A 27,768-nucleotide genomic window follows, 5' to 3' on the forward strand; every position below is an offset into this window, starting at 1 on the left:
CTCCAGACCTCAGTTAGGATACTGTGCCCGGAAGAGCTGACACAATTAGGAAGGATTTTGAATCCCGGGTAAGACTCATACCAGCCACACCAATCACACCGTATAACTCGTGATACAATACCCAGTTAACAGCATGATAACAACTGAGCCTCTCAACAGATAGCTCAACAATAACCCTTTAGTTAAGCAATAACTATATACAAGTATTGCAGACAATCCGCACTTGGGATGGGCGCCCAGCATCCACTACGGACTATGAGAAAATAAGAATTTACTCACCGGTAATTCTATTTCTCGTAGTCCGTAGTGGATGCTGGGAACTCCGTAAGGACCATGGGGAATAGCGGGCTCCGAAGGAGGCTGGGCACTCTAGAAAGATCTTAGACTACCTGGTGTGCACTGGCTCCTCCCACCATGACCCTCCTCCAAGCCTCAGTTAGGTACTGTGCCCGGACGAGCGTACACAATAAGGAAGGATTTTGAATCCCGGGTAAGACTCATACCAGCCACACCAATCACACCGTACAACTCGTGATATGAAACACAGTTAACAGTATGAAACAATAGAGCCTCTCAACAGATGGCTCAACAATAACCCGATTTAGTTAACAATAACTATGTACAAGTATTGCAGATAAACCGCACTTGGGATGGGCGCCCAGCATCCACTACGGACTACGAGAAATAGAATTACCGGTGAGTAAATTCTTATTTTCTCTGACGTCCTAGTGGATGCTGGGAACTCCGTAAGGACCATGGGGATTATACCAAAGCTCCCAAACGGGCGGGAGAGTGCGGATGACTCTGCAGCACCGAATGAGAGAACTCCAGGTCCTCCTCAGCCAGGGTATCAAATTTATAGAATTTTGCAAACGTGTTTGCCCCTGACCAAGTAGCAGCTCGGCAAAGTTGTAAAGCCGAGACCCCTCGGGCAGCCGCCCAAGATGAGCCCACCTTCCTTGTGGAATGGGCATTGACAGATTTTGGCTGTGGCAGGCCTGCCACAGTATGTGCAAGCTGAATTGTACTACAAATCCAACGAGCAATAGTCTGCTTAGAAGCAGGAGCACCCAGCTTGTTGGGTGCATACAGGATAAACAGCGAGTCAGATTTTCTGACTCTAGCCGTTCTGGAAACATATATTTTCAGTGCCCTGACAACGTCTAGCAACTTGGAGTCCCCCAAGTCCCTAGTAGCCGCAGGCACCACAATAGGCTGGTTCAGGTGAAACGCTGACACCACCTTTGGGAGAAACTGGGGACGAGTCCTCAATTCTGCCCTATCCATATGGAAAATCAAATAAGGGCTTTTGCAAGACAAAGCCGCCAATTCTGATACTCGCCTGGCAGAAGCCAAGGCCAATAACATAACCACCTTCCACGTGAGATATTTCAGATCCACGGTTTTTAGTGGTTCAAACCAATGTGATTTTAAGAAACTCAACACCACGTTGAGATCCCAAGGTGCCACGGGGGGCACAAACGGGGGCTGAATATGCAGCACTCCTTTAACAAATGTCTGAACTTCAGGTACTGAAGCTAGTTCTTTTTGAAAGAAAATTGACAGAGCCGAGATCTGTACCTTAATGGAGCCCAGTTTTAGGCCCATATTCACTCCTGCTTGCAGGAAATGCAGAAATCGACCTAGTTGAAATTCCTCCGTTGGGGCCTTTTCGGCCTCACACCATGCAACATACCTCCGCCATATGCGGTGATAATGAGTTGCTGTGACCTCTTTCCTGGCTTTAATAAGCGTAGGAATGACTTCCTCCGGAATGCCCTTTTCCTTCAGGATCCGGCGTTCAACCGCCATGCCGTCAAACGCAGCCGCGGTAAGTCTTGGAACAGACAGGGGCCCTGCTGCAGCAGGTCTTGTCTGAGCGGCAGAGACCACGGGTCCTCTGAGATCATCTCTTGAAGTTCCGGGTACCACGCTCTTCTCGGCCAATCCGGAACCACGAGAATTGTGTTTACTCCTCGCTTTCTTATTATTCTCAATACCTTTGGTATGAGAGGTAGAGGAGGGAACACATAAACTGACCGGTACACCCACGGTGTCACTAGAGCGTCCACAGCTATCGCCTGAGGGTCTCTTGACCTGGCGCAATACTTCTCTAGTTTTTTGTTTAGGCGGGACGCCATCATGTCCACCTGTGGACGACCCCATTGATTTACAATCATTTGGAAGACTTCTGGATGAAGTCCCCACTCTCCCGGGTGGAGGTCGTGCCTGCTGAGAAAGTCTGCTTCCCAGTTGTCCACTCCCGGGATGAACACTGCTGACAGTGCTAGTACATGATTCTCCGCCCATCTGAGAATTTTTGTGGCTTCTGCCATCGCCGTCCTGCTTCTTGTGCCGCCCTGTCGATTCACATGGGCGACTGCCGTGATGTTGTCTGACTGGATCAGCACCGGCTGGTGTAGGAGCAGGGATTTTGCTTGACTTAGGGCATTGTAAATGGCCCTTAGTTCCAGAATATTTATGTGAAGGGCAGTCTCCTGACTTGACCATAGTCCTTGGAAATTTCTTCCCTTTGTGACTGCCCCCCAGCCTCGTAGGCTGGCATCCGTGGTCACCAGGACCCAGTCCTGTATGCCGAATCTGCGGCCCTCCAGAAGATGAGCACTGTGCAGCCACCACAGAAGAGACACCCTGGTTCGTGGAGACAGGGTTATTAAACGATGCATCTGAAGATGCGATCCGGACCACTTGTCCAACAGGTCCCACTGAAAAATTCTGGCATGGAACCTGCCGAATGGAATTGCTTCGTAAGAAGCTACCATCTTTCCCAGGACCCGCGTGCAGTGATGCACCGATACCTGTTTTGGTTTTAGGAGGTCTCTGACTAGAGAAGACAACTCCCTGGCTTTCTCCTCCGGGAGAAACACTTTTTTCTGGGCCGTGTCCAGAATCATTCCCAGGAACATTAGACGTGTCGTGGGGACCAGCTGTGACTTTGGGATATTCAGAATCCAGCCGTGCTGGCTCAGCACTTCCTGAGATAGTGCTACTCCCACTAACAACTGTTCCTTGGATCGTGCCTTTATTAGGAGATCGTCCAAGTATGGGATAATTAAAACTCCCTTTTTTCGAAGGAGTATCATCATTTCCGCCATAACCTTGGTAAATACCCTCGGTGCCGTGGAGAGTCCAAACGGCAGCGTCTGGAATTGGTAATGGCAATCCTGTACCACAAATCTGAGGTACTCTTGGTGAGAATTGTAAATGGGGACATGCAGGTAAGCATCCTTGATGTCCAGGGATACCATGTAATCCCCCTCGTCCAGGCTTGCAATAACCGCCCTGAGCGATTCCATCTTGAACTTGAATTTTTTTATGTATGTGTTCAAGGATTTCAAATTTCAAATGGGTCTCACCGAACCGTCCGGTTTCGGCACCACAAATAGTGTGGAATAGTAACCCCGGCCTTGTTGAAGTAGGGGTACCTTGATTATCACCTGCTGGGAATACAGCTTGTGAATCGCTGCTAGCACCGCCTCCCTGTCTGAGGGAGCAATCGGCAAGGCGGATTTTAGGAAACGGCGGGGTGGAGTCGCCTCGAATTCCAGCCTGTATCCCTGAGATACTATTTGAAGGATCCAGGGATCCACCTGTGAGCGAGCCCACTGATCGCTGAAATTCCTGAGGCGGGCCCCCACCGTACCTGGCTCTGCCTGTGGAGCCCCACCGTCATGCGGCGGACTTGGAAGAGGAAACGGGGGAGGGCTTTTGTTCCTGGGAACCTGCTGTTTGCTGCAGCCTTTTTCCCCTGCCTCTGCCTCTTGACAGAAAAGACCCTCCTTTTCCCCGCTTGTTTTTCTGGGACCGAAAGGACTGAACCTGATAAAATGGCGCCTTCTTAGGCTGTGAGGGGACATGGGGTAAAAATGCTGACTTCCCAGACGTTGCTGTGGAAACTAGGTCGGAGAGACCATCCCCAAATAATTCCTCCCCCTTATAAGGCAAAACTTCCATGTGCTTTTTGGAATCTGCATCTCCAGTCCACTGGCGAGTCCATAAGCATCTCCTAGCAGAGATGGATAATGCACTTACTTTAGATGCCAGCCGGCAGATTTCCCTCTGTGCATCTCTCATGTATAAGACTGAGTCTTTGATATGGTCAATTGTTAGCAGGATCGTGTCTCTGTCTAACGTGTCAATATTTTCTGACAGTTTATCTGACCACGCAGCGGCAGCACTGCACATCCATGCTGACGCAATAGCTGGTCTGAGTATAATGCCTGAGTGTGTATATACAGACTTCAGGATCGCCTCCTGCTTTCTATCAGCAGGTTCCTTAAGGGCGGCCGTATCCTGGGACGGTAGTGCCACCTTTTTAGACAAACGTGTGAGCGCTTTATCCACCCTCGGGGGTGTTTCCCAACGTAACCTATCCTCTGGCGGGAAAGGGAACGACATTAGTAGCTTCTTAGGAATTACCAATTTCTTATCAGGGGAAGCCCACGCTTCTTCACACACTTCATTTAATTCATCTGACGGGGGAAAAACTACAGGTAGTTTTTTCTCCCCAAACATAATACCCTTTTTTGTGGTACCTGGATGTAAATCAGAAATCTTTAACACCTCTTTCATTGCCTCAATCATGCAGTGAATGGCCTTAACGGGCATTAAATTTGACTCATCGTCGTCGACACTGGTGTCAGTATCCGTGTCGACATCTACTTGTGCCACCTGAGATAGCGGGCGTTTCAGAGCCCCTGATGACTTTTGAGACACCTGGACAGGCACGAGCTGAAGACTCGGCTGTCCCACAGTCGGCATGTCGTCAAATTTTTCATGTAAGGAGTCTATACGTGCACTCATTTCCTGCCATAATACCATCCACTCAGGTGTCTGACCCCCAGGGGGTGACATCCCTGCTAAAGGCATCTGCTCCCCCTCCACATCATTATCCTCCTCAAACATGTCGACACAGCCGTACCGACACACTCCACACACACAGGGAATGCTCAAACAGAGGACAGGACCCACAAAAGCCCTTTGGGGGGACAGAGTAAGAGTATGCCAGCACACACCAGAGCGCTATATATATACAGGGACTAACTGAGTTATGTCCCTAATAGCTGCTTTTTAAATATAATATACTGTATACAGTGCCAATTTTAATGCCCCCCCTCTCTTTTCCCTCTTACTGTACTGTAGAATTCCAGGGAAGAGCCAGGGAGCTTCCTTCCAGCGGAGCTGTGAGGGAAAAATTGCGCCAGTGTGCTGAGGAGATAGGCTCCGCCCCTTTTTCGCTGCGTATTCTCCCGCTTTTTATGGGATTCTGGCAGGGGTATTTACCTCATATATAGCCCCAGGGGCTATATATTGAGGTATTTTAGCCAGCCAAGGTGTTTTTATTGCTGCCTCAGGGCGCCCCCCCCCCCCCCCAGCGCCCTGCACCCTCAGTGACCGGAGTGTGAAGTGTGTATGAGGAGCAATGGCGCACAGCTGCAGTGCTGTGCGCTACCTTGGTGAAGACAGGATGTCTTCATGCCGCCGATTTTCCGGACCATCTTCTTGCTTCTGGCTCTGTAAGGGGGACGGCGGCGCGGCTCCGGGACCGAACATCAAGGCTGGGCCTGCGGTCGATCCCTCTGGAGCTAATGGTGTCCAGTAGCCTAAGAGGCCCAATCCGGCTGCAAGCAGGCGAGTTCGCTTCTTCTCCCCTTAGTCCCTCGCTGCAGTGAGCCTGTTGCCAGCAGGTCTCACTGAAAATAACAAATTCTAAGACTATAACTTTCTAAGAGCTCAGGAGAGCCCCTAGTGTGCATCCAACCTCGGCCGGGCACGAAATCTAACTGAGGCTTGGAGGAGGGTCATGGTGGGAGGAGCCAGTGCACACCAGGTAGTCTAAGATCTTTCTAGAGTGCCCAGCCTCCTTCGGAGCCCGCTATTCCCCATGGTCCTTACGGAGTTCCCAGCATCCACTAGGACGTCAGAGAAATAGAATTACCGGTGAGTAAATTCTTATTTTCTCTAACGTCCTAAGTGGATGCTGGGGACTCCGTAAGGACCATGGGGATTATACCAAAGCTCCCAAACGGGCGGGAGAGTGCGGATGACTCTGCAGCACCGAATGAGAGAACTCAAGGTCCTCCTCAGCCAGGGTATCAAATTTGTAGAATTTAGCAAACGTGTTTGCCCCTGACCAAGTAGCAGCTCGGCAAAGTTGAAGAGCCGAGACCCCTCGGGCAGCCGCCCAAGAAGAGCCCACTTTCCTCGTGGAATGGGCTTTTACTGATTTAGGACGCGGCAGTCCAGCCGCAGAATGTGCAAGCTGAATCGTACTACAGATCCAGCGAGCAATAGTCTGCTTAGAAGCAGGTGCACCCAACTTGTTGGGCGCATACAGGATAAAGAGCGAGTCAGTCTTCCTGACTCCAGCTGTCCTGGAAACATAAATTTTTAGGGCCCTGACTACATCCAACAACTTGGAAGCCTCCAAGTCATTTGTAGCCGCAGGCACCACGATAGGTTGGTTCAGATGAAAACTAAAGCTGATACCACTTTGGGGAGAAACTGGGGACGAGTCCTCAATTCTGCCCTATCCATATGGAAAATCAGATAAGGGCTTTTACATGACAAAGCCGCCAATTCTGAAACACGCCTGGCCGAAGCCAAGGCCAACAACATGACCACTTTCCACGTGAGATATTTTAAATCCACGGTTTTCAGTGGCTCAAACCAATGTGACTTTAGGAAATCCAACACCACGTTGAGATCCCAAGGTGCCACTGGAGGCACAAAAGGGAGTTGAATATGCAGCACTCCCTTAACAAAAGTCTGAACTTCAGGTAGTGAAGCCAATTCTCTCTGGAAGAAAATCGACAGAGCCGAAATCTGGACCTTAATGGAACCCAATTTAAGGCCCATAGTCACCCCTGACTGTAGGAAGTGCAGGAACCGGCCCAGGTGAAATTCTTCCGTTGGGGCCTTCCTGGCCTCACACCACGCAACATATTTTGGCCATATGCGGTGATAATGGTTCGCGGTTACTTCTTTCCTAGCTTTTATCAGCGTAGGAATGACTTCCTCCGGAATGCCCTTTTCCTTCAGGATCCGGTGCTCAACCGCCATGCTGTCAAACGCAGCCGCGGTAAGTCTTGGAACAGACAGGGCCCCTGCTGCAGCAGGTCCTGTCTGAGCGGTAGAGGCCATGGGTCCTCTGACATCATTTCTTGAAGTTCCGGATACCACACTCTTCTTGGCCAATCCGGAACAATGAGTATAGTTCTTACTCCTCTTCTCCTTATTATCCTCAGTACCTTTGGTATGAGAGGAAGAGGAGGGAACACATAAACCGATCGGTACACCCACGGTGTTACCAGAGCGTCCACAGCTATCGCCTGCGGGTCTCTTGACCTGGCGCAATATTTTTCTAGCTTTTTGTTTAGGCGGGACGCCATCATGTCCACCTGTGGTTTTTCCCACTGGTTTACAATCATTTGAAAGACTTCTGGATGAAGTCCCCACTCTCCCGGGTGGAGGTCGTGCCTGCTGAGGAAGTCTGCTTCCCAGTTGTCCACTCCCGGAATGAACACTGCTGACAGTGCTAACACGTGATTTTCCGCCCATTGGAGAATCCTTGTGGCTTCTGCCATCGCCGTCCTGCTTCTCGTGCCGCCCTGTCGATTTACATGGGCGACTGCCGTGATGTTGTCTGACTGGATCAGTACCGGCTGGTTTTGAAGCAGGGGTTTTGCCTGACTTAGGGCATTGTAAATGGCCCTTAGTTCCAGAATATTTATGTGCAGGGAAGTCTCCTGACTTGTCCATAGTCCTTGGAAGTTTCTTCCCTGTGTGACTGCTCCCCAGCCTCGAAGGCTGGCATCCGTGGTCACCAGGACCCAGTCCTGTATGCCGAATCTGCGGCCCTCTTGAAGATGAGCACTCTGCAGCCACCACAGCAGAGACACCCTTGTCCTTGGAGACAGGGTTATCAGACGATGCATCTGAAGATGCGATCCGGACCACTTGTCCAACAGGTCCCACTGAAAGGTTCTTGCATGAAACCTGCCGAATGGAATCGCTTCGTAGGAAGCTACCATTTTTCCCAGGATCCGCGTGCAGTGATGCACCGACACCTGTTTTGGTTTTAGGAGGCCTCTGACTAGAGATGACAGCTCCTTGGCCTTCTCCGCCGGGAGAAACACTTTTCTCTGTTCTGTGTCCAGAACCATCCCTAGGAACAGCAGGCGTGTCGTAGGGACCAGCTGTGACTTTGGAATGTTTAGAATCCAGCCGTGCTGTTGCAGCACTTCCCGAGATAGTGCTACCCCTACCAATAACTGTTCTCTGGACCTCGCCTTTATCAGGAGATCGTCCAAGTACGGGATAGTTAAAACTCCCTTCCTTCGAAGGAGTATCATCATTTCCGCCATTACCTTGGTAAAGACCCTCGGAGCCGTGGAGAGACCGAACGGCAACGTCTGGAATTGGTAATGACAATCTTGTACCCTGGACATCCTTGATGTCCAGCGATACCATGTAATCTCCCTCGTCCAGGCTCGCAATAACCGCCCTGAGCGATTCCATCTTGAACTTGAATTTTTTTATATATGTGTTCACGGATTTCAAATTTAAAATGGGTCTCACCGAACCGTCCGGTTTCGGTACCACAAACATTGTGGAATAGTAACCCCTTCCTTGTTGAAGTAGGGGCACCTTTACTATCACTTGTTGTGAATACAGCTTTTGAATTGCCTGTAACACTGCCTCCCTGCCTGAGGGAGTGGTTGGCAAGGCAGATTTGAGGAAACGGCGGGGGGGAGACGTCTCGAATTCCAGTTTGTACCCTATATAACACTGGGATCCCACTATCAATGAGTGTTTTCCCTAAAGCTGCTTTTTTATATATATTACATATATATATCTATACTGCGCCTAAATTTAGTGCCCCCCCTCTCTTTTTTACCCTTCTGTAGTTTTCTCAGACTGCAGGGGAGAGCCAGGGAGCTTCCTTCCAGCGGAACTGTGAGGGAAAAATGGCGCCAGTGTGCTGAGGGAGAAGCCCCGCCCTCTTTTCGGCGGACTTTCTCCCGCTTTTTCTGTTATACTGGCAGGGGTAATTTTGCATCTATATAGCCCCTGGGACTATATATGATGCATATTTTGCCAGCCAAGGTGTTATCTATTGCCCTCAGGGCGCCCCCCCCCCCCCCCCCCCAGCGCCCTGCACCCATCAGTGACCGAAGTATGAGGTGTACATGAGGAGCAATGGCGCACAGCTGCAGTGCTGTGTGCTACCTTGGTGAAGACTGAAGTCTTCTGCCGCCGATTTTCCGGACCTTCTTCGTGCTTCTGGCTCTGTAAGGGGGACGGCGGCGCGGCTCCGGGAACGAACACCAAGGTCGGGTCCTGCGGTCGATCCCTCTGGAGCTAATGGTGTCCAGTAGCCTAAGAAGCCCAAACTACCACCTGTTAGGTAGGTTCGCTTCTTCTCCCCTTAGTCCCTCGCTGCAGTGAGTCTGTTGCCAGCAGATCTCACTGAAAATAAAAAACCTAAATATACTTTCTTTCTAGGTGCTCAGGAGAGCCCCTAGTGTGCATCCAGCTCGGCCGGGCACAAGAATCTAACTGAGGTCTGGAGGAGGGTCTTAGTGGGAGGAGCCAGTGCACACCAGTAGTCTAAAGCTTTCTTTGTAGTTGTGCCCAGTCTCCTGCGGAGCCGCTAATCCCCATGGTCCTTACGGAGTCCCCAGCATCCACTTAGGACGTTAGAGAAATAAGGGGTAATGCTCATGAATGCCAAAGTTAATGAAAACCATACAGTATATCCAATATGGGGACAACCACTATGTGAGTCACAGATAGATGGGTTAGTTGCTATCACTGTAACATCGGTAAGGTGATAGCCTCTGTCCCTCTTTAGAAGGGGTCTCTAAAAGGTGTGCTACTTACAACCTATGACAGCGTGTAGGAGGAACAGGCACTGACCAAACAGACCCTAATTCCAGAACAATTTTAGAAATGTATTTAAATATACACAAGGTACCATGGGGGTCTTTCCGAGTTGATTGCACGTAGCAACTTTTTGCTGCTCGTGCGATCAACTTGACGCCGCCTATGGGGGAGGAGTATATTTTAGCATAACAGGGCTGCGATCGCTTGTGCAGCCCTGCTATGCTAAAAAAGTTTCCTGCAAGACCAAGACCAGCCCTGCACCTACTTACCCAGTGCGACGGATCCAGCGATGAAGGTCCCGGCTGTGACGTCAGACATCCGCCCTCCAAACGCCTGGACACACCTACGTTCACCTTACCAAGCCCGGGAAACTATGAGTAGACTCCCCAATCCTCCTTCCCGCTGTCAATCTTCTTGCGATCGGGCCTGCGATCGCTTCATTCGGTCCTGGCGTAGTTGCCCGGTGACTGTCGTCGCTGGTCAACGACTCGCGTGCGCAGTGCGGATGCCGCGCAGCTGCAGTTCCAACCCATTTGCACCACAGCAAAGAACCGCTGTGTGCTAATGTGTCAGAATGACCCCCCATATACAGTGCATCCGGAAAGTATGCTCAGCGCTTCACTTTTTCCACATATGTGAAGCCCCACTGAGGAGAATATGTATTGGGAAGTATTCCTATTGCGCCGCACAAATGGATAGGTTAGTAGGATGTTACTATATATCTCAAAGCCGTGGAGTTGATGAGAATTTCTAAATGTTTTAATAGTACAGTGTATGTCCTGTCAGGGCTGTAACTAGGTGTGTGCCAATGCTGCCTGGCACACAGCACAGATGTGCTGGAGGCACAGGAACACCGGCAACACCCGCTTGGCCGCTCCGTCGCTGCCTGTGCCCCCGTGCAGTCACCGCTCGGCGCGCCAGGGTACCTCTCACATATGTAGCCGGGCAGCGCTGCAGCTCCCCCTCTGCTCCCTCCCTGTGTGCTGGGAGAGGTGACCTCTCTCCCAGCCCACCCACAATGCCCTGCGCTTGGAAGAGAGCAGCGTAGGGTGGGAGGAGGATAGAGGAGAGGCATGCCGACTGGTCACAGATGAGTATGTCTAACTCTCGCTCTCTCCCCTCCCTCCCATAATGTGTAAAAAGGGGGACTCTGCCTGCCATAATGTGTAAAAAAAAAAAAAAGGGGGGACTGTCTGCCGTAATGTGTAAAAAAGGGGGACTCTGCCTGCCATAATGTGTAAAAAAGGGGGACTCTGCATGCCGTAATGTGTAAAAAAGGGGGACTCTGCCTGCCGTAATGTGTAAATAAAAAAGGGGGACTCTGCCTGTCGTAATGTGTAAAAAAGAGGGCCTCTGCTGCCGTTATGTGTAAAAAAAAAAAAAAAAGGGTGAACTATGCTGCCGTAATTTGTAAAAAAAAAAAAAAAAAAAAGGGGGACTCTGCCTGCCGTAATGTGTAAAAAAGGGGGATACTGCCTGCCGTAATGTGTAAAAGAGAGACACTGCCTGCCGTACTGTGAAAAAGGGGCCTGACGTAATGTGTAAAAGTGAGATCTGGTCACGCCCCTTCCCCATGAAGCCACGCCCCTATATTTTTTGACGCGCGACCACAAGCCCTTATTTGTTTGTATCGGGGTGGATGCCGATGCTGTTTCTTGCACACGGCTCTAAAATGTCTAGTTATGGCACTGTGTCCTATACACCTATGATTTATACCCATGTGGGAGTTGATCCTAACTAGTTGTACATGAGGTACAGGAAAATGCATAAAACATAGGCATACCTCTACAGAAAATGTTCAGTTTTGGTGCACCGGCATTGGAAGTACTGCAGTATTAGGTCAATGCGTGGAGTGGACAGAGCAAGCTCTCTCCATCTCCCTGTTCTAAAAATCTATTTTCATAGTGAACAGAATACAAAATCCAATTTCATAGTAAACAGAATACAGAAGACCTCTTATTCAGGTCTCCCTACTTGTGTGGCAGCAGATATTACATGGCAAAAAGCAGCAATATACATTGCTAACGGTGCGGCTGCGCTTTTAACAGACACAGTCTTAAACCAGCAAACAGGGTGATCTGTCTTGTTTAAGGATGATGCATTAGTCCTCTAGGCCACAGGGAGACCTATTATAAGGCTCCAGATGGGTTGTCTTCAGGTTGCCGACTGTCGGGATCCCAGCGCACAGTATACCGGTGCCGGAATCCCGACATCCAGCATACCGACAGTTTTTCTCCTTCGTGGGGGTCCACGCCCCCCCCCCCCCCAGGGAGAATGTGCCCGCAGCATGGCGAGCGCAGCTCATTTGCGCTCGCTACGTTGTCGGTATGCCGGCGGTCGGACTTCCGGCGCCAGTATGCTGGTCGCCGGGAGCCCGGCCGCCGGCATACCATACCACCCCCCCCCAGATAGGGGGTGTATCAGATATATTAAATGATAAAGACAGATACTACAACTTGATCTTAGCCAAAAGGCTACCACAAAACCTGCCTGAATTGGTAGGTCTGTCGCTATATAAGTATAATATAACTTCTGTTTTTCTAATGTATATATGGATTGTAGGAGGAATCCTGAGCACCCAGAGGAACTCACACAAGTAAAGGGAGAACACACACTCCACAGCCAAGGCCATAGAGGGTCCGAATCCATGACCCCAGCACCGCGAAGCAGCAATGTCAAGCACTACATTGTCTGCACTATTGTCTGGAAGGTGCTGAGGTAGAGCTAATGTATCCAAAGTGAAATACATAGTGTATACACTATACGTAATAGCCTCTCTGTAAGGAGGGCTATGTTCAGACAGCTCATGTTTACACATTAGAAGAGAACAAAATAATAGCTCTGACACCGCATGGCACTCACGTAAAAAAATAAATAAAAGTTAAAAACTATTTTAAAAAGGTTGGATACAGCCTATGAAGAACCCAGCTCCCTCGGGCACTAATCTAAAACTAAAGTTTCCTGGGGCATAGAGGGGGAGGAGCCAACTACAGTTTCAAAGAAATTTAAAGTGCCAGGCTTCACTCATCACCTGTCTATACCCCAGTGTCTATCCTCCAGTATCCCCTAGTGGATGAAGGAGAAATGTAAACTGTTTGGGATTCTGAGGACCACTGATCTAGAACATTGTGCAATGTGCGTAGTGACGGTCACACTGATCTACCTCTCGCTGCTTACCTTTCATGGCCTATGACTTTAAAACATGAAAGATTTTAAGTGCTTCAATGAATTGTTTTTGGTTCTTTAAATAACCAGTAGCTTTCAAATGATGTCCTTTATTTCTCTGTTATATTATTTATATTGGTCTATTTCTCAGAGCTGATTGATTTGGACATTACTTAGGCTTACCAACTATCCCTTCAAACTGGGACACTAATGAATTACACAGGTTCTATGGCTGATTGAAACCAGGTGAAATACTGGCAGGAATTAAGACAGCCACAGAATCTGTGTACTTCGTGAGTGTCCCAGTTTTAAAGGATAGTATGGTAAGCTTAATATTACTTCTGTTGTCAACATGGAACGATAACTGGTGAAGAGTGGCTGCCACAAAAGTAGCAGTATACAATATGGCAGTGGCTACAGGAAAGAATTGTGTAAATTTGGAACACAAAGTATATTGAAGTTTGTGCTTCCACATCCGTTTCATTCTGTTTAGTTTAAGTAATTCCGCACAGAAAAAAAACAAAAACCTGAAAATGTAGGTACATACTCTAAGCACTAAGAACACTGGTAATGAGAACAATTATAATAAACTCTACAATGTAACATGGAGTGATATGAAGGTCTTTAGCACCATTATTGGCCAAAAATGTGGGTCCATTTACTACGGCCAGGTGACTTAATCGGATGGGTTCCTAATACTGACATATTATATAATTTATCCTATCATTGGAGCCAATTCAGACCTGATCGCTAGGCTGCATTTTCTCACAGCCTGCAATAGATCTGAATTGCGTATTCACCGCAACACGCAGGCACGACTGACTGCAGCAATGGGGATCGCCAGTCAGCGATGGGATGGTGCGAAATTTATGAACGCATGGGCGATCGCAAGGAGATAGACAGGAAGAGGGCGTTTGTGGGTGGCAACTGACCATTTTCAGGGAGTGTTTGGAAAAACGTAGGCGTGTCCAAGTGTTTGCAGGGAGGGTTCCTGACGTCAGTTCCGGTACCAGACAGGCTGATGTGATCGCAGCGGCTGAGTTAGTCCTGGGCGGCGCAGAGACTGCACAAAATCAGTATGTGCAGCTCTGATATACAGGTGATTGCACACTTGCACAGCTAAAATACACTCCCTCTGTAGGCGGCGACTATGATCGCAGCAGTGCAAAAATCGTTGCCTAGCGATCAGGTCTGAATTACCCCCATAGTGTCCATTCTAATATGTAGGCAGCCAGGGCCGGTGCTAGGGTGTTCGGCGCCTCCCTGCAAACTATTAATTTGCGCCCTCCCTCCCATGTGTTTGATGGTGCAGCGGTGGCAGGTCCGTGAGGCTACTGCCAGCGGCTCTGTGCCCACAGTGCGCCAGGCACCACTGGCACAGTGTTAGTTACGACCCTGTGCAGGGTATCTAGGGGAGGGTGGCACAGTGGCTGTGAGAGTACACATGGGGGTGGGGTCGACACAACAACTGAGTGACACAGTGACTGGGACTGAACACAGAGGGGGGGATTGTAACACAATGACATAACACAAACTGGGGGAGGGGGGCGACAGAGTGACGTGACAGGGCACAGGGGGGGGGTGACAGTGACAGAAAACGGGGGGGGTGACGCAATGACAGAACACGAGGGGGGTGACGCAGTGACAGAACATGGGGGGGATACACGGTGACAGAACACGGGGGGGGGTGACACAGTGACAGAATACGGGGGGGTGACACAGTGACAGAACAAGGGGGGGTAACACAGTGACAGAACACGGGGGGGGGGGGGGGGGGTGACACAGTGACAGAACACAGAGGAGGGGGAGGTACAGTGTGACATCAGGGTGTCTGTAATATCACGAGATACTGGAGTCCCAGTGGGTATATTATAGAGATGAGCGCCTGAAATTTTTCGGGTTTTGTGTTTTGGTTTTGGGTTCGGTTCCGCGGCCGTGTTTTGGGTTCGACCGCGTTTTGGCAAAACCTCACCGAATTTTTTTTGTCGGATTCGGGTGTGTTTTGGATTCGGGTGTTTTTTTCAAAAAACCCTAAAAAACAGCTTAAATCATAGAATTTGGGGGTCATTTTGATCCCATATTATTATTAACCTCAAAAACCATAATTTCCACTCATTTTCAGTCTATTCTGAATACCTCACACCTCACAATATTATTTTTAGTCCTAAAATTTGCACCGAGGTCGCTGGATGACTAAGCTAAGCAACCCTAGTGGCCGACACAAACACCTGGCCCATCTAGGAGTGGCACTGCAGTGTCACGCAGGATGGCCCTTCCAAAAAACACTCCCCAAACAGCACATGACGCAAAGAAAAAAAGAGGTGCAATGAGGTAGCTGTGTGACTAAGCTCAGCGACCCAAGTGCCCGACACAAACACCTGGCCCATCTAGGAGTGGCACTGCAGTGTCACGCAGGATGTCCCTTCCAAAAAACCCTCCCCAAACAGCACATGACGCAAAGAAAAAAAGAGGCGCAATGAGGTAGCTGTGTGAGTAAGATTAGCGACCCTAGTGGCCGACACAAACACCGGGCCCATCTAGGAGTGGCACTGCAGTGTCACGCAGGATGTCCCTTCCAAAAAACCCTCCCCAAACAGCACATGACGCAAAGAAAAAAAGAGGCGCAATGAGGTAGCTGTGTGAGTAAGATTAGCGACCCTAGTGGCCGACACAAACACCGGGCCCATCTAGGAGTGGCACTGCAGTGTCACGCAGGATGTCCCTTCCAAAAAACCCTCCCCAAACAGCACATGACGCAAAGAAAAATAAAAGAAAAAAGAGGTGCAAGATGGAATTGTCCTTGGGCCCTCCCACCCACCCTTATGTTGTATAAACAGGACATGCACACTTTAACCAACCCATCATTTCAGTGACAGGGTCTGCCACACGACTGTGACTGATATGACGGGTTGGTTTGGACCCCCACCAAAAAAGAAGCAATTAATCTCTCCTTGCACAAACTGGCTCTACAGAGGCAAGATGTCCACCTCATCATCATCCTCCGATATATCACCGTGTACATCCCCCTCCTCACAGAATATCAATTCGTCCCCACTGGAATCCACCATCTCAGCTCCCTGTGTACTTTGTGGAGGCAATTGCTGCTGGTCAATGTCTCCGCGGAGGAATTGATTATAATTCATTTTAATGAACATCATCTTCTCCACATTTTCTGGATGTAACCTCGTACGCCGATTGCTGACAAGGTGAGTGGCGGCACTAAACACTCTTTCGGAGTACACACTTGTGGGAGGGCAACTTAGGTAGAATAAAGCCAGTTTGTGCAAGGGCCTCCAAATTGCCTCTTTTTCCTGCCAGTATAAGTACGGACTGTGTGACGTGCCTACTTGGATGCGGTCACTCATATAATCCTCCACCATTCTTTCAATGTTGAGAGAATCATATGCAGTGACAGTAGACGACATGTCCGTAATCGTTGTCAGGTCCTTCAGTCCGGACCAGATGTCAGCATCAGCAGTCGCTCCAGACTGCCCTGCATCACCGCCAGCGGGTGGGCTCGGAATTCTGAGCCTTTTCCTCGCACCCCAGTTGCGGGAGAATGTGAAGGAGGAGATGTTGACAGGTCGCGTTCCGCTTGACTTGACAATTTTGTCACCAGCAGGTCTTTGCACCCCAGCAGACTTGTGTCTGCCGGAAAGAGAGATCCAAGGTAGGTTTTAAATCTAGGATCGAGCACGGTGGCCAAAATGTAGTGCTCTGATTTCAACAGATTGACCACCCGTGAATCCTTGTTAAGCGAATTAAGGGCTGCATCCACAAGTCCCACATGCCTAGCGGAATCGCTCCCTTTTAGCTCCTTCTTCAATGCCTCCAGCTTCTTCTGCAAAAGCCTGATGAGGGGAATGACCTGACTCAGGCTGGCAGTGTCTGAACTGACTTCACGTGTGGCAAGTTCAAAGGGCATCAGAACCTTGCACAACGTTGAAATCATTCTCCACTGCACTTGAGACAGGTGCATTCCACCTCCTATATCGTGCTCAATTGTATAGGCTTGAATGGCCTTTTGCTGCTCCTCCAACCTCTGAAGCATATAGAGGGTTGAATTCCACCTCGTTACCACTTCTTGCTTCAGATGATGGCAGGGCAGGTTCAGTAGTTTTTGGTGGTGCTCCAGTCTTCTGTACGTGGTGCCTGTACGCCGAAAGTGTCCCGCAATTCTTCTGGCCACCGACAGCATCTCTTGCACGCCCCTGTCGTTTTTTAAAAAATTCTGCACCACCAAATTCAAGGTATGTGCAAAACATGGGACGTGCTGGAATTTGCCCATATTTAATGCACACACAATATTGCTGGCGTTGTCCGATGCCACAAATCCACAGGAGAGTCCAATTGGGGTAAGCCATTCTGCGATGATCTTCCTCAGTTGCCGTAAGAGGTTTTCAGCTGTGTGCGTATTCTGGAAAGCGGTGATACAAAGCGTAGCCTGCCTAGGAAAGAGTTGGCGTTTGCGAGATGCTGCTACTGGTGCCGCCGCTGCTGTTCTTGCGGCGAGAGTCCATACATCTACCCAGTGGGCTGTCACAGTCATATAGTCCTGACCCTGCCCTGCTCCACTTGTCCACATGTCCGTGGTTAAGTGGACATTGGGTACAACTGCATTTTTTAGGACACTGGTGAGTCTTTTTCTGACGTCCGTGTACATTCTCGGTATCGCCTGCCTACAGAAGTGGAACCTAGATGGTATTTGGTAACGGGGGCACACTGCCTCAATAAATTGTCTAGTTCCCTGTGAACTAACGGCGGATACCGGACGCACGTCTAACACCAACATAGTTGTCAAGGACTCAGTTATCCGCTTTGCAACAGGATGACTGCTGTGATATTTCATCTTCCTCGCAAAGGACTGTTGGACAGTCAATTGCTTACTGGAAGTAGTACAAGTGGGCTTACGACTTCCCCTCTGGGATGACCATCGACTCCCAGCAGCAACAACAGCAGCGCCAGCAGCAGTAGGCGTTACACGCAAGGATGCATCGGAGGAATCCCAGGCAGGAGAGGACTCGTCAGAATTGCCAGTGACATGGCCTGCAGGACTATTGGCATTCCTGGGGAAGGAGGAAATTGACACTGAGGGAGTTGGTGGGGTGGTTTGCGTGAGCTTGGTTACAAGAGGAAGGGATTTACTGGTCAGTGGACTGCTTCCGCTGTCGGCCCAAGTTTTTGAACTTGTCACTGACTTATTATGAATGCGCTGCAGGTGACGTATAAGGGAGGATGTTCCGAGGTGGTTAACGTCCTTACCCCTACTTATTACAGCTTGACAAAGGGAACACACGGCTTGACACCTGTTGTCCGCATTTCTGGTGAAATACTTCCACACCGAAGAGCTGATTTTTTTGGTATTTTCACCAGGCATGTCAACGGCCCTATTCCTCCCACGGACAACAGGTGTCTCCCCGGGTGCCTGACTTAAACAAACCACCTCACCATCAGAATCCTCCGGGTCAATTTCCTCCCCAGCGCCAGCAACACCCATATCCTCCTCATCCTGGTGTACTTCAACACTGACATCTTCAATCTGACTATCAGGAACTGGACTGCGGGTGCTCCTTCCAGCACTTGCAGGGGGCGTGCAAATGGTGGAAGGCGCATGCTCTTCACGTCCAGTGTTGGGAAGGTCAGGCATCGCAACCGACACAATTGGACTCTCCTTGTGGATTTGGGATTTCGAAGAACGCACAGTTCTTTGCGGTGCTACTGCTTTTGCCAGCTTGAGTCTTTTCATTTTTCTAGCGAGAGGCTGAGTGCCTCCATCCTCATGTGAAGCTGAACCACTAGCCATGAACATAGGCCAGGGCCTCAGCCGTTCCTTGCCACTCCGTGTGGTAAATGGCATATTGGCAAGTTTACGCTTCTCCTCCGACAATTTTATTTTAGGTTTTGGAGTCCTTTTTTTACTGATATTTGGTGTTTTGGATTTGACATGCTCTGTACTATGACATTGGGCATCGGCCTTGGCAGACGACGTTGCTGGCATTTCATCGTCTCGGCCATGACTAGTGGCAGCAGCTTCAGCACGAGGTGGAAGTGGATCTTGATCTTTCCCTAATTTTGGAACCTCAACATTTTTGTTCTCCATATTTTAATAGGCACAACTAAAAGGCACCTCAGGTAAACAATGGAGATGGATGGATACTAGTATACAATTATGGATGGACTGCCGAGTGCCGACACAGAGGTAGCTACAGCCGTGGACTACCGTACTGTACTGTGTCTGCTGCTAATATAGACTGGTTGATAAAGAGATGTAGTAGTAGTATGTATGTATGTATAAAGAAGAAAGAAAAAAAAACCACGGGTAGGTGGTATACAATTATGGACGGACTGCCGAGTGCCGACACAGAGGTAGCTACAGCCGTGGACTACCGTACTGTACTGTGTCTGCTGCTAATATAGACTGGTTGATAAAGAGATGTAGTAGTAGTATGTATGTATAAAGAAGAAAGAAAAAAAAATCACGGGTAGGTGGTATACAATTATGGACGGACTGCCCAGTGCCGACACAGAGGTAGCTACAGCCGTGGACTACCGTACTGTACTGTGTCTGCTGCTAATATAGACTGGTTGATAAAGAGATGTAGTAGTAGTATGTATGTATGTATAAAGAAGAAAGAAAAAAAAACCACGGGTAGGTGGTGTACAATTATGGACGGACTGCCGAGTGCCGACACAGAGGTAGCTACAGCCGTGGACTACCGTACTGTACTGTGTCTGCTGCTAATATAGACTGGTTGATAAAGAGATGTAGTAGTAGTATGTATGTATAAAGAAGAAAGAAAAAAAAAACACGGGTAGGTGGTATACAATTATGGACGGACTGCCCAGTGCCGACACAGAGGTAGCTACAGCCGTGGACTACCGTACTGTACTGTGTCTGCTGTTAATATAGACTGGTTGATAAAGAGATGTAGTAGTAGTATGTATGTATAAAGAAGAAAGAAAAAAAAACCACGGGTAGGTGGTATACAATTATGGACGGACTGCCCAGTGCCGACACAGAGGTAGCTACAGCCGTGGACTACCGTACTGTACTGTGTCTGCTGCTAATATAGACTGGTTGATAAAGAGATGTAGTAGTATGTATGTATAATATAAAGAAGAAAGAAAAAAAAACCACGGGTAGGTGGTATACAATTATGGACGGACTGCCCAGTGCCGACACAGAGGTAGCTACAGCCGTGGACTACCGTACTGTACTGTGTCTGCTGCTAATATAGACTGGTTGATAAAGAGATGTAGTAGTAGTATGTATGTATAAAGAAGAAAGAAAAAAAAACCACGGGTAGGTGGTATACAATTATGGACGGACTGCCCAGTGCCGACACAGAGGTAGCTACAGCCGTGGACTACCGTACTGTACTGTGTCTGCTGCTAATATAGACTGGTTGATAAAGAGATGTAGTAGTAGTAGTATGTATGTATAAAGAAGAAAGAAAAAAAAACCACGGGTAGGTGGTATACAATTATGGACGGACTGCCGAGTGCCGACACAGAGGTAGCTACAGCCGTGGACTACCGTACTGTACTGTGTCTGCTGCTAATATAGACTGGTTGATAAAGAGATGTAGTAGTAGTATGTATGTATAAAGAAGAAAGAAAAAAAAAACACGGGTAGGTGGTATACAATTATGGACGGACTGCCGAGTGCCGACACAGAGGTAGCTACAGCCGTGAACTACCGTACTGTGTCTGCTGCGACTGGATGATAAATAATGATATAAAAAATATATATATATCACTACTGCAGCCGGACAGGTATATATTATATAATGACGGACCTGCTGGACACTGTCTGTCAGCAGAATGAGTTTTTTATAGAATAAAAAAAAAAACACCACACAAGTGAAGTCACACGACGAGTGTTTAACTTTTTCAGGCAATCACAATATAGTATACTATACTACTAACTATACTGGTGGTCAGTGTGGTCACTGGTCAGTCACACTGGCAGTGGCACTCCTGCAGCAAAAGTGTGCACTGTTTAATTTTAATAATAATATGTACTCCTGGCTCCTGCTATAACCTATAACTGGCACTGCAGTGCTCCCCAGTCTCCCCCACAATTATAAGATGTGTGAGCTGAGCACAGTCAGATACGAGTGTTTAACTTTTTCAGGCAATCACAATATAGTATACTATACTACTAACTATACTGGTGGTCAGTGTGGTCAGGTCACTGGTCAGTCACACTGGCAGTGGCACTCCTGCAGCAAAAGTGTGCACTGTTTAATTTTAATAATAATATGTACTCCTGGCTCCTGCTATAACCTATAACTGGCACTGCAGTGCTCCCCAGTCTCCCCCACAATTATAAGATGTGTGAGCTGAGCACAGTCAGATATATACATAGATGATGCAGCACACTGGGCTGAGCAGTGCACACAGATATGGTATGTGACTGAGTCACTGTGTATCGTTTTTTTCAGGCAGAGAACGGATATATTAAATAAAACTGCACTGTCTGGTGGTCACTGTGGTCAGTCACTAGTAAACTCTGCACTCTCTACAGTTCTACAGTACTCCTAAGCTCCAGTAAATCAGGTCAATCTCTCTCTCTCTCTCTTCTAATCTAAATGGAGAGGACGCCAGCCACGTCCTCTCCCTATCAATCTCAATGCACGTGTGAAAATGGCGGCGACGCGCGGCTCCTTATATAGAATCCGAGTCTCGCGAGAATCCGACAGCGTCATGATGACGTTCGGGCGCGCTCGGGTTAACCGAGCAAGGCGGGAAGATCCGAGTCGCTCGGACCCGTGAAAAAAAACATGAAGTTCGTGCGGGTTCGGATTCAGAGAAACCGAACCCGCTCATCTCTAGTATATTACCCTAGGAGCTTGCAGCCCGGGCCGTACCCTCCCCCTGCCGAATGACCTGACCTGCTGTGCATCGCTCAGAGTCGCCCACTCGGGATACCAGATGTCTGCCTCAGCGCTGCCTGTCTCTCTCTGCCCACAGCGGCCACCACAATGCTGGTCTACTTACTTGGGGCCAGGCAAGCGCGTTTCCCCTTGTGCGTCGATCACCGCAGCTGTAAAGACTCTGGGGGGGTGCTTCATGGTGGCAGCGGAGGGGGCGGTGCTTGCTGGTGGGGTGGGGTTTGCTGAATGCTGACCTGGCCCGTTCTGGATTCCGGAGTGGACATGGTTTGCTGTTAAAAATAAATACATATCACACATAGCTGCCGACCCCCCCCCCTTTCCCCCACATACACACGCACACTCCCCCCCCCCCTTACACACCCCTTCTCCCCCCACACGCACTTTTTCAATCACTCTCCCCGAACTTACCATTCTGTTTGTCCTCCTCTGCAGCCTGGTCCCATGTAGCTCCGCCCCCCGGCGCCGTGTAGCTCCGCCCCTTTTCGGGCTGGGCCGTGGGGTGTGACATAAGCTGTCATAGGAAGGCATCATCATGCTGCCGGCAGCAGCACGGTCCAAGGCGCAGCACAGGATGCAAAGCAGGGAGAGCGCCTCTCCTACCCGGCGCCTACCTGCTTTGCATCCCTTTGCTGAGCGGGTAGCGCCGGGCCTGTAGGCAGCAAATGCAAGGACAAATACTATTTAAAAACACCAAATGACAGGTGGGTGGTGTGCTAGTGCAGGTAAGGTGCATATCTACCTTCAGGTGTACACACATGCATAACCAATTACAGAATAAGGGGGAGGGGGGCTCCTAATTTTAAACATAAGAGGTGGTGCCTTGCTCAGACTTGTAGTGGTTTTAGTAATTACAATCAATGACATTTAGGGTTCTCTCCACAAAATGCTGGACAATCCCATTTATCTAGTATCCAACCAGTACTAAAGAGACCCTCTTTTTAGCCTCTGAGGTCAGATGATTGTTATGGCATGTGTGACCAGAGCCAGCATAGCAAAGATTGCTCAAACTTTTCAGAAGTTTTAAAAATGAAAAAGTTGTGATGTTGCCTATAGCAACCAATCAGAGTCTGTCTACCATTTCTCTGTTGCAGCCTGGAAAATGATAGAATCTGATTGGTAGCTTTGGGCAATTTGCATCCTAGAAAATGATAAAATCTGATTGGTAGCTATGGGCAACATCACCAGTCTTCATTTTTGGAAGCTTTAGTAAAAGTACCCCTTTGTCATACCTCCCAACTGTCCCAGTCCCGATATTCGAACCCTGTCCCGCTGTCCCACCCGTGGGCAGCAGTGTCCCGCGGGTGGGGGTCAGTTGGGGGGAGGCTTTGATCACCCGCTGCTCTGCAAAGCAGCCGGTGATCACTGAATACATGCTGTGCGCACGGCATGTATTCAGAGCTAGGAGGGCAGCGGGGGCTGCCCAGCTGCTCGGGGACCGCTGGGCACGCCCCCAAAAGGCAAAAAACCAAGCTGTTTGGTGAGGCCACGCCCATCACGAGTGAGAGTCCCGCCCCCTTTTCGGGTCGGCGCAAGAGTCCCGCCTGCTTACACCCAAAAGTTGGGAGGTATGCTTTGTGTCTGTCTCAGAGTCTTTAAATTTGATGACTGCAACTATCAGTTTAGGAATCCGTTGATAAATTCATGCAGAGTAAACAGACTTGCCTATTATGTAATGGAAAAGTAGTAGATGTATTCTCTTCACCCTCTTACCAAGGGAAGAGAATGAATGTGGTTTATAGTAAAGGACTATAAATGGTTCAAGCTTTTTCTCATACTCTGTCTTTAATATTTAAACTAAAAAATATGACAAAAAGTATCACAAGAGAGCGCTTAAGTAAAAAATGTATATATTTGTCTCAGACAATTTATTAATAATATAAATTTAAAAAATAATTAAAATGCAAATATGTAAAAACAATATATAACACTGCTGATATTAAAGCACAATATAGCACGTTTTTTAAGGATCACCTAATGCACCATCAGTCAGTCACAGACAGAATATAGTTCAAGTCGCAGTCCACTAATACCCCTTTCACACCAGAAATGCAGGGACAAAACCCGGGAATTCTGCCACGGGCTCATGCAGGGACATTCTCGGGTTGGCACCTTTCACACCAGCATTTTTTGCCGAGACATCCCGGGTCTGCACCTTTCATACTGAACCCGGGATGGCCCTGCATTTTCTGAAAATGGGCGTCTCAGAAAAACCACAAGACCAGGAAGCATCAGCAGAGGCAACCCGGGAAGGTGGGAGATGTCCCTGCACCATTCACACTGTCCAGGTTCCAGGGAAGATCCCGGGACCAACCCTGGTCGATTGCAGGGTTGAAATGCAGGGACAGAAATCCCGGGTTTTTGTCCCTGTACCCAGAGCTGGATTAAGGCTTTGGGGGGCCCGGGGGAATTTAAGACTGGGGGGCCCTCATTCAGATGTGGACGGATTAGCTATCGCTGCTGCTTACATAAAAGCAGCAGCGATAACACTAATATGGTAATGCAGCAGTATGCATCATGCCTCCAGCTGCATTACTGATACAAACTATGTCCAGGGATGGGGATTTAGTTGGTCACAATACCGACGGCTACATCCCGAACCCCCTAAATACCGACAAGCATTGGCTGGCTGCGTGACCCAAGGGGTTGCGCAAGCCGCCTGCCACAATACCTACCAAGAGGTCAGGAAATATCCGTCCTCTGACAGAGATCCTGGCCTACTGTGTCCCCGGAGACATGCCTCTGTTTGGAGAAATGGAGGCCGTCGCTGCCCCCAAACGGCATCAGACTGTCAATCACTGACAGTCTGATGCCGTCTTATGTCTGGCGCCACAGACCCGTACTGCGCACATGAAGTACGGGTCTGGTCCATGCACAAAGTACTAAACATCGGTACTTTGCTGCATGAGTCGCTACTCATCCACATCTCAATAAGAGCCATGGTGCGCAAGCCTTCTGTGTGTACATAAACAGGGAGCATGGACACACGTCACGCAAAAGATTCACTTCACATGCCCCCAGCATCATGCACACAGCAGGTGGGAGCGTTCCCTCCGTACCTTTTCTCCATCCCACAGGTGGGACAGTACCCGAAAACAAGACGGTCCCACCAAAACGTGATGGTTGGCAGGAAATGCATGCATTCATACTCATATACACACACACACACACACACACACACACACACACACACACACACACACACACACACACACACACACACACGTGTGTGTGTGTGTGTGTGTATATATATATATATATATATATATATATATATATATATATACAGTGTATATATATATATATATATACAGTGTATATATATATAAACACACAAAAGCATACATACAGTCTCACACGTATACACATGCATGTATACTGTTACACACTGACAGTTACACACATACATTCACAGTCACACAGACACATATATTCACAAACATAGTCACACACTTATACATATATATACATTTGTCACACACAGTCAGAAACATAAACACCTTACCACAAACAATCACACATTTATACACATATTATTATACAAATACTGTAGAGTGCTCCTCTCCTCCGTAGTCTTACCTTACTATCACACACTGACTGGGTGGGCTGTGGGCACATGTCTGTAGCTGCTCCTCCTGCCTTCTCTCCTCCCTCCTCTCACATGCTGCCTGCAGTGAAACTGAAAGCAGTGCCGTGTAGCCCCGCCCCCCGGCTTGGATTCCACCCCTCTGCCCTCTCCCTCTACTCTCTTTGGAATTTATGCAGCTTGCGGTGCACTTTGCACTGCAGCTGCACACTGAACTGTGGGGCCCCTAGCAGCAGGGGGGCCCAGGGTAATGTACCCCCTGTGACCCCCCCTTAATCCGGCTCTGCCTGTACCCTTTCACACCAAGATATTTCCCGGGTTGATGCGCGTTCATGTGTTTTAACCCGGGAAATTTATGGCTGTGTGAAAGGGGTATAAGGTACTCACAGCACACGTTCATATATCAAGAAATTTCCAATAAAGGCTGAGTTATGATACTTTTATGGTTGCTGTTTAGCTGAGCTGTGGCTGTAGAGAGTGCGCTATGCTACCACCTCCCCATCCGCCAGGGGCTGGCTGGCTGGCAACTTTCAGCCTGGGGGGCAGACTCAAGCAAGCGGCCCAGTTTTCTCAGTGAATCTATAGTCAAGTGGCCCTTGAACACCTAAATTGCACTGGCCCGGGGGGGCAGATGGCAGCTGCCCCTGCCATCCGCCTATTGTTTGGTTAGTTCACCACTGGTTCCAATATGGTCTCAGCGAGACCAGCAGTCGACATGCAGGGTCCGTGGTTTGTATGTGGGAGCGGCGGTATCAATTTGATACAAGGGGAGGAAGGGCGCAGCTCTCGGCTGGGCGGCTGTGACCGGTACCGCTGGTACAAAGGCTCTGGCTGTGGAGATGGATGGGTGAACGTGCAGGAGCTGATATCAGCAGCGTGGTGGGTCCTTAACGTGTTTCTCTGTTAACCCAAACAACGGTTTCATCAACCTTCTGAGACCATACTGGAACCAGTGGTGAGCTAACCAAACAATAGGCAGATGGGGAGGTGGTAGCATAGCGCACTCTCTACGGCCACAGCTCAGCTAAACAGCAACCATAAAAGCATCATAACTCAGCCTTTATTGGAAATTTCTTGAGATATATGAACATGTGCTGTGAGTACCTTAGTGGACTACGACTTGAACTATATTCTGTCTGGTGACTGATTAATGGTGCATTAGGTGATCGTTAAACGTGCTATATTGTGCTTTAATATCAGCAGTGTTATATATATTTACATACAGTATATGCATTTTTATTATTTTTAAAATTTATATTATTAATAAATAAAATAAATCTCTTGTGATAATTTATTTTTTTTGTCATATTTTATAGCCTGATTACGAGTACCACAGAATACTCATATGGGAGCTGCTAAAATGTAAAGACCGATGAGATTTGCACTAATTTGTTTTGTTTAACAGAGCGCCTGATTTTGCAATTATATAACTGTATAATTGTCACTTCTTGTCTTTAATATTTGAATGTTCCCAGGGGCGGATTGGCCATTGGGCTCACCAAGAAAATTCCTGGTAGGCTGACGTGTGTGGGGCCTGTTTTGTGTGTAGCCATGTGACCCTCACCCCCCACATGACAGACGAGTGGTATTCAGTATGCCGACTGACGGGATCCCGGCGCACAGTATACCGGCGCCGGAATCCCTACAGCTGGCATAACGACACTTATTCTCCCTCGTGGGGGTCCACGACCCCCCTGGAGGGAGAATAAAATAGCGTGGCGAGCCCGCAAGGGGCTCATTTGCGCTCACCACACTGTCGGTAAGCCGGCGGTCGGGCTCCCGGCGCTGGTATGCTGGTCGCTGGGAGCCGACCGCCGGCATACCATACTAAACCAATGACAGACAGCCCACGTCACCCTGTACACTGCATTGCCCCCATTCATTCTGTTATTCCATCTCTGCAATCAGGGCTGTTTCTAGCCAATTTGACTCCAAGTGTGAGATTTTAAAATGTCCCCCCCTCCGTCCCATTGACAAAAAAACTGCGCATCCCCCCGCCCAATAGATAAAAAAATAAATGTGGTTGCGCGCTCCCTGCAAGGGGGTGTTGTGGCCTTGTTAAATGGGCGTGACCTCGCCTGAAACAACTACCTTACAGCCCAGTTTTTGTCCCTGCAACAACACATTACGGCAGGCAAGAGTCCCCATTTTACACATTACGGCAGACGAGCCCCCATTTTACACATTACAACAGGCGAGAGTCCCCATTTC

This window comes from Pseudophryne corroboree, chromosome 1 (assembly GCF_028390025.1).
Source record: "Pseudophryne corroboree isolate aPseCor3 chromosome 1, aPseCor3.hap2, whole genome shotgun sequence".
Lineage (NCBI taxonomy): Eukaryota > Metazoa > Chordata > Amphibia > Anura > Myobatrachidae > Pseudophryne > Pseudophryne corroboree.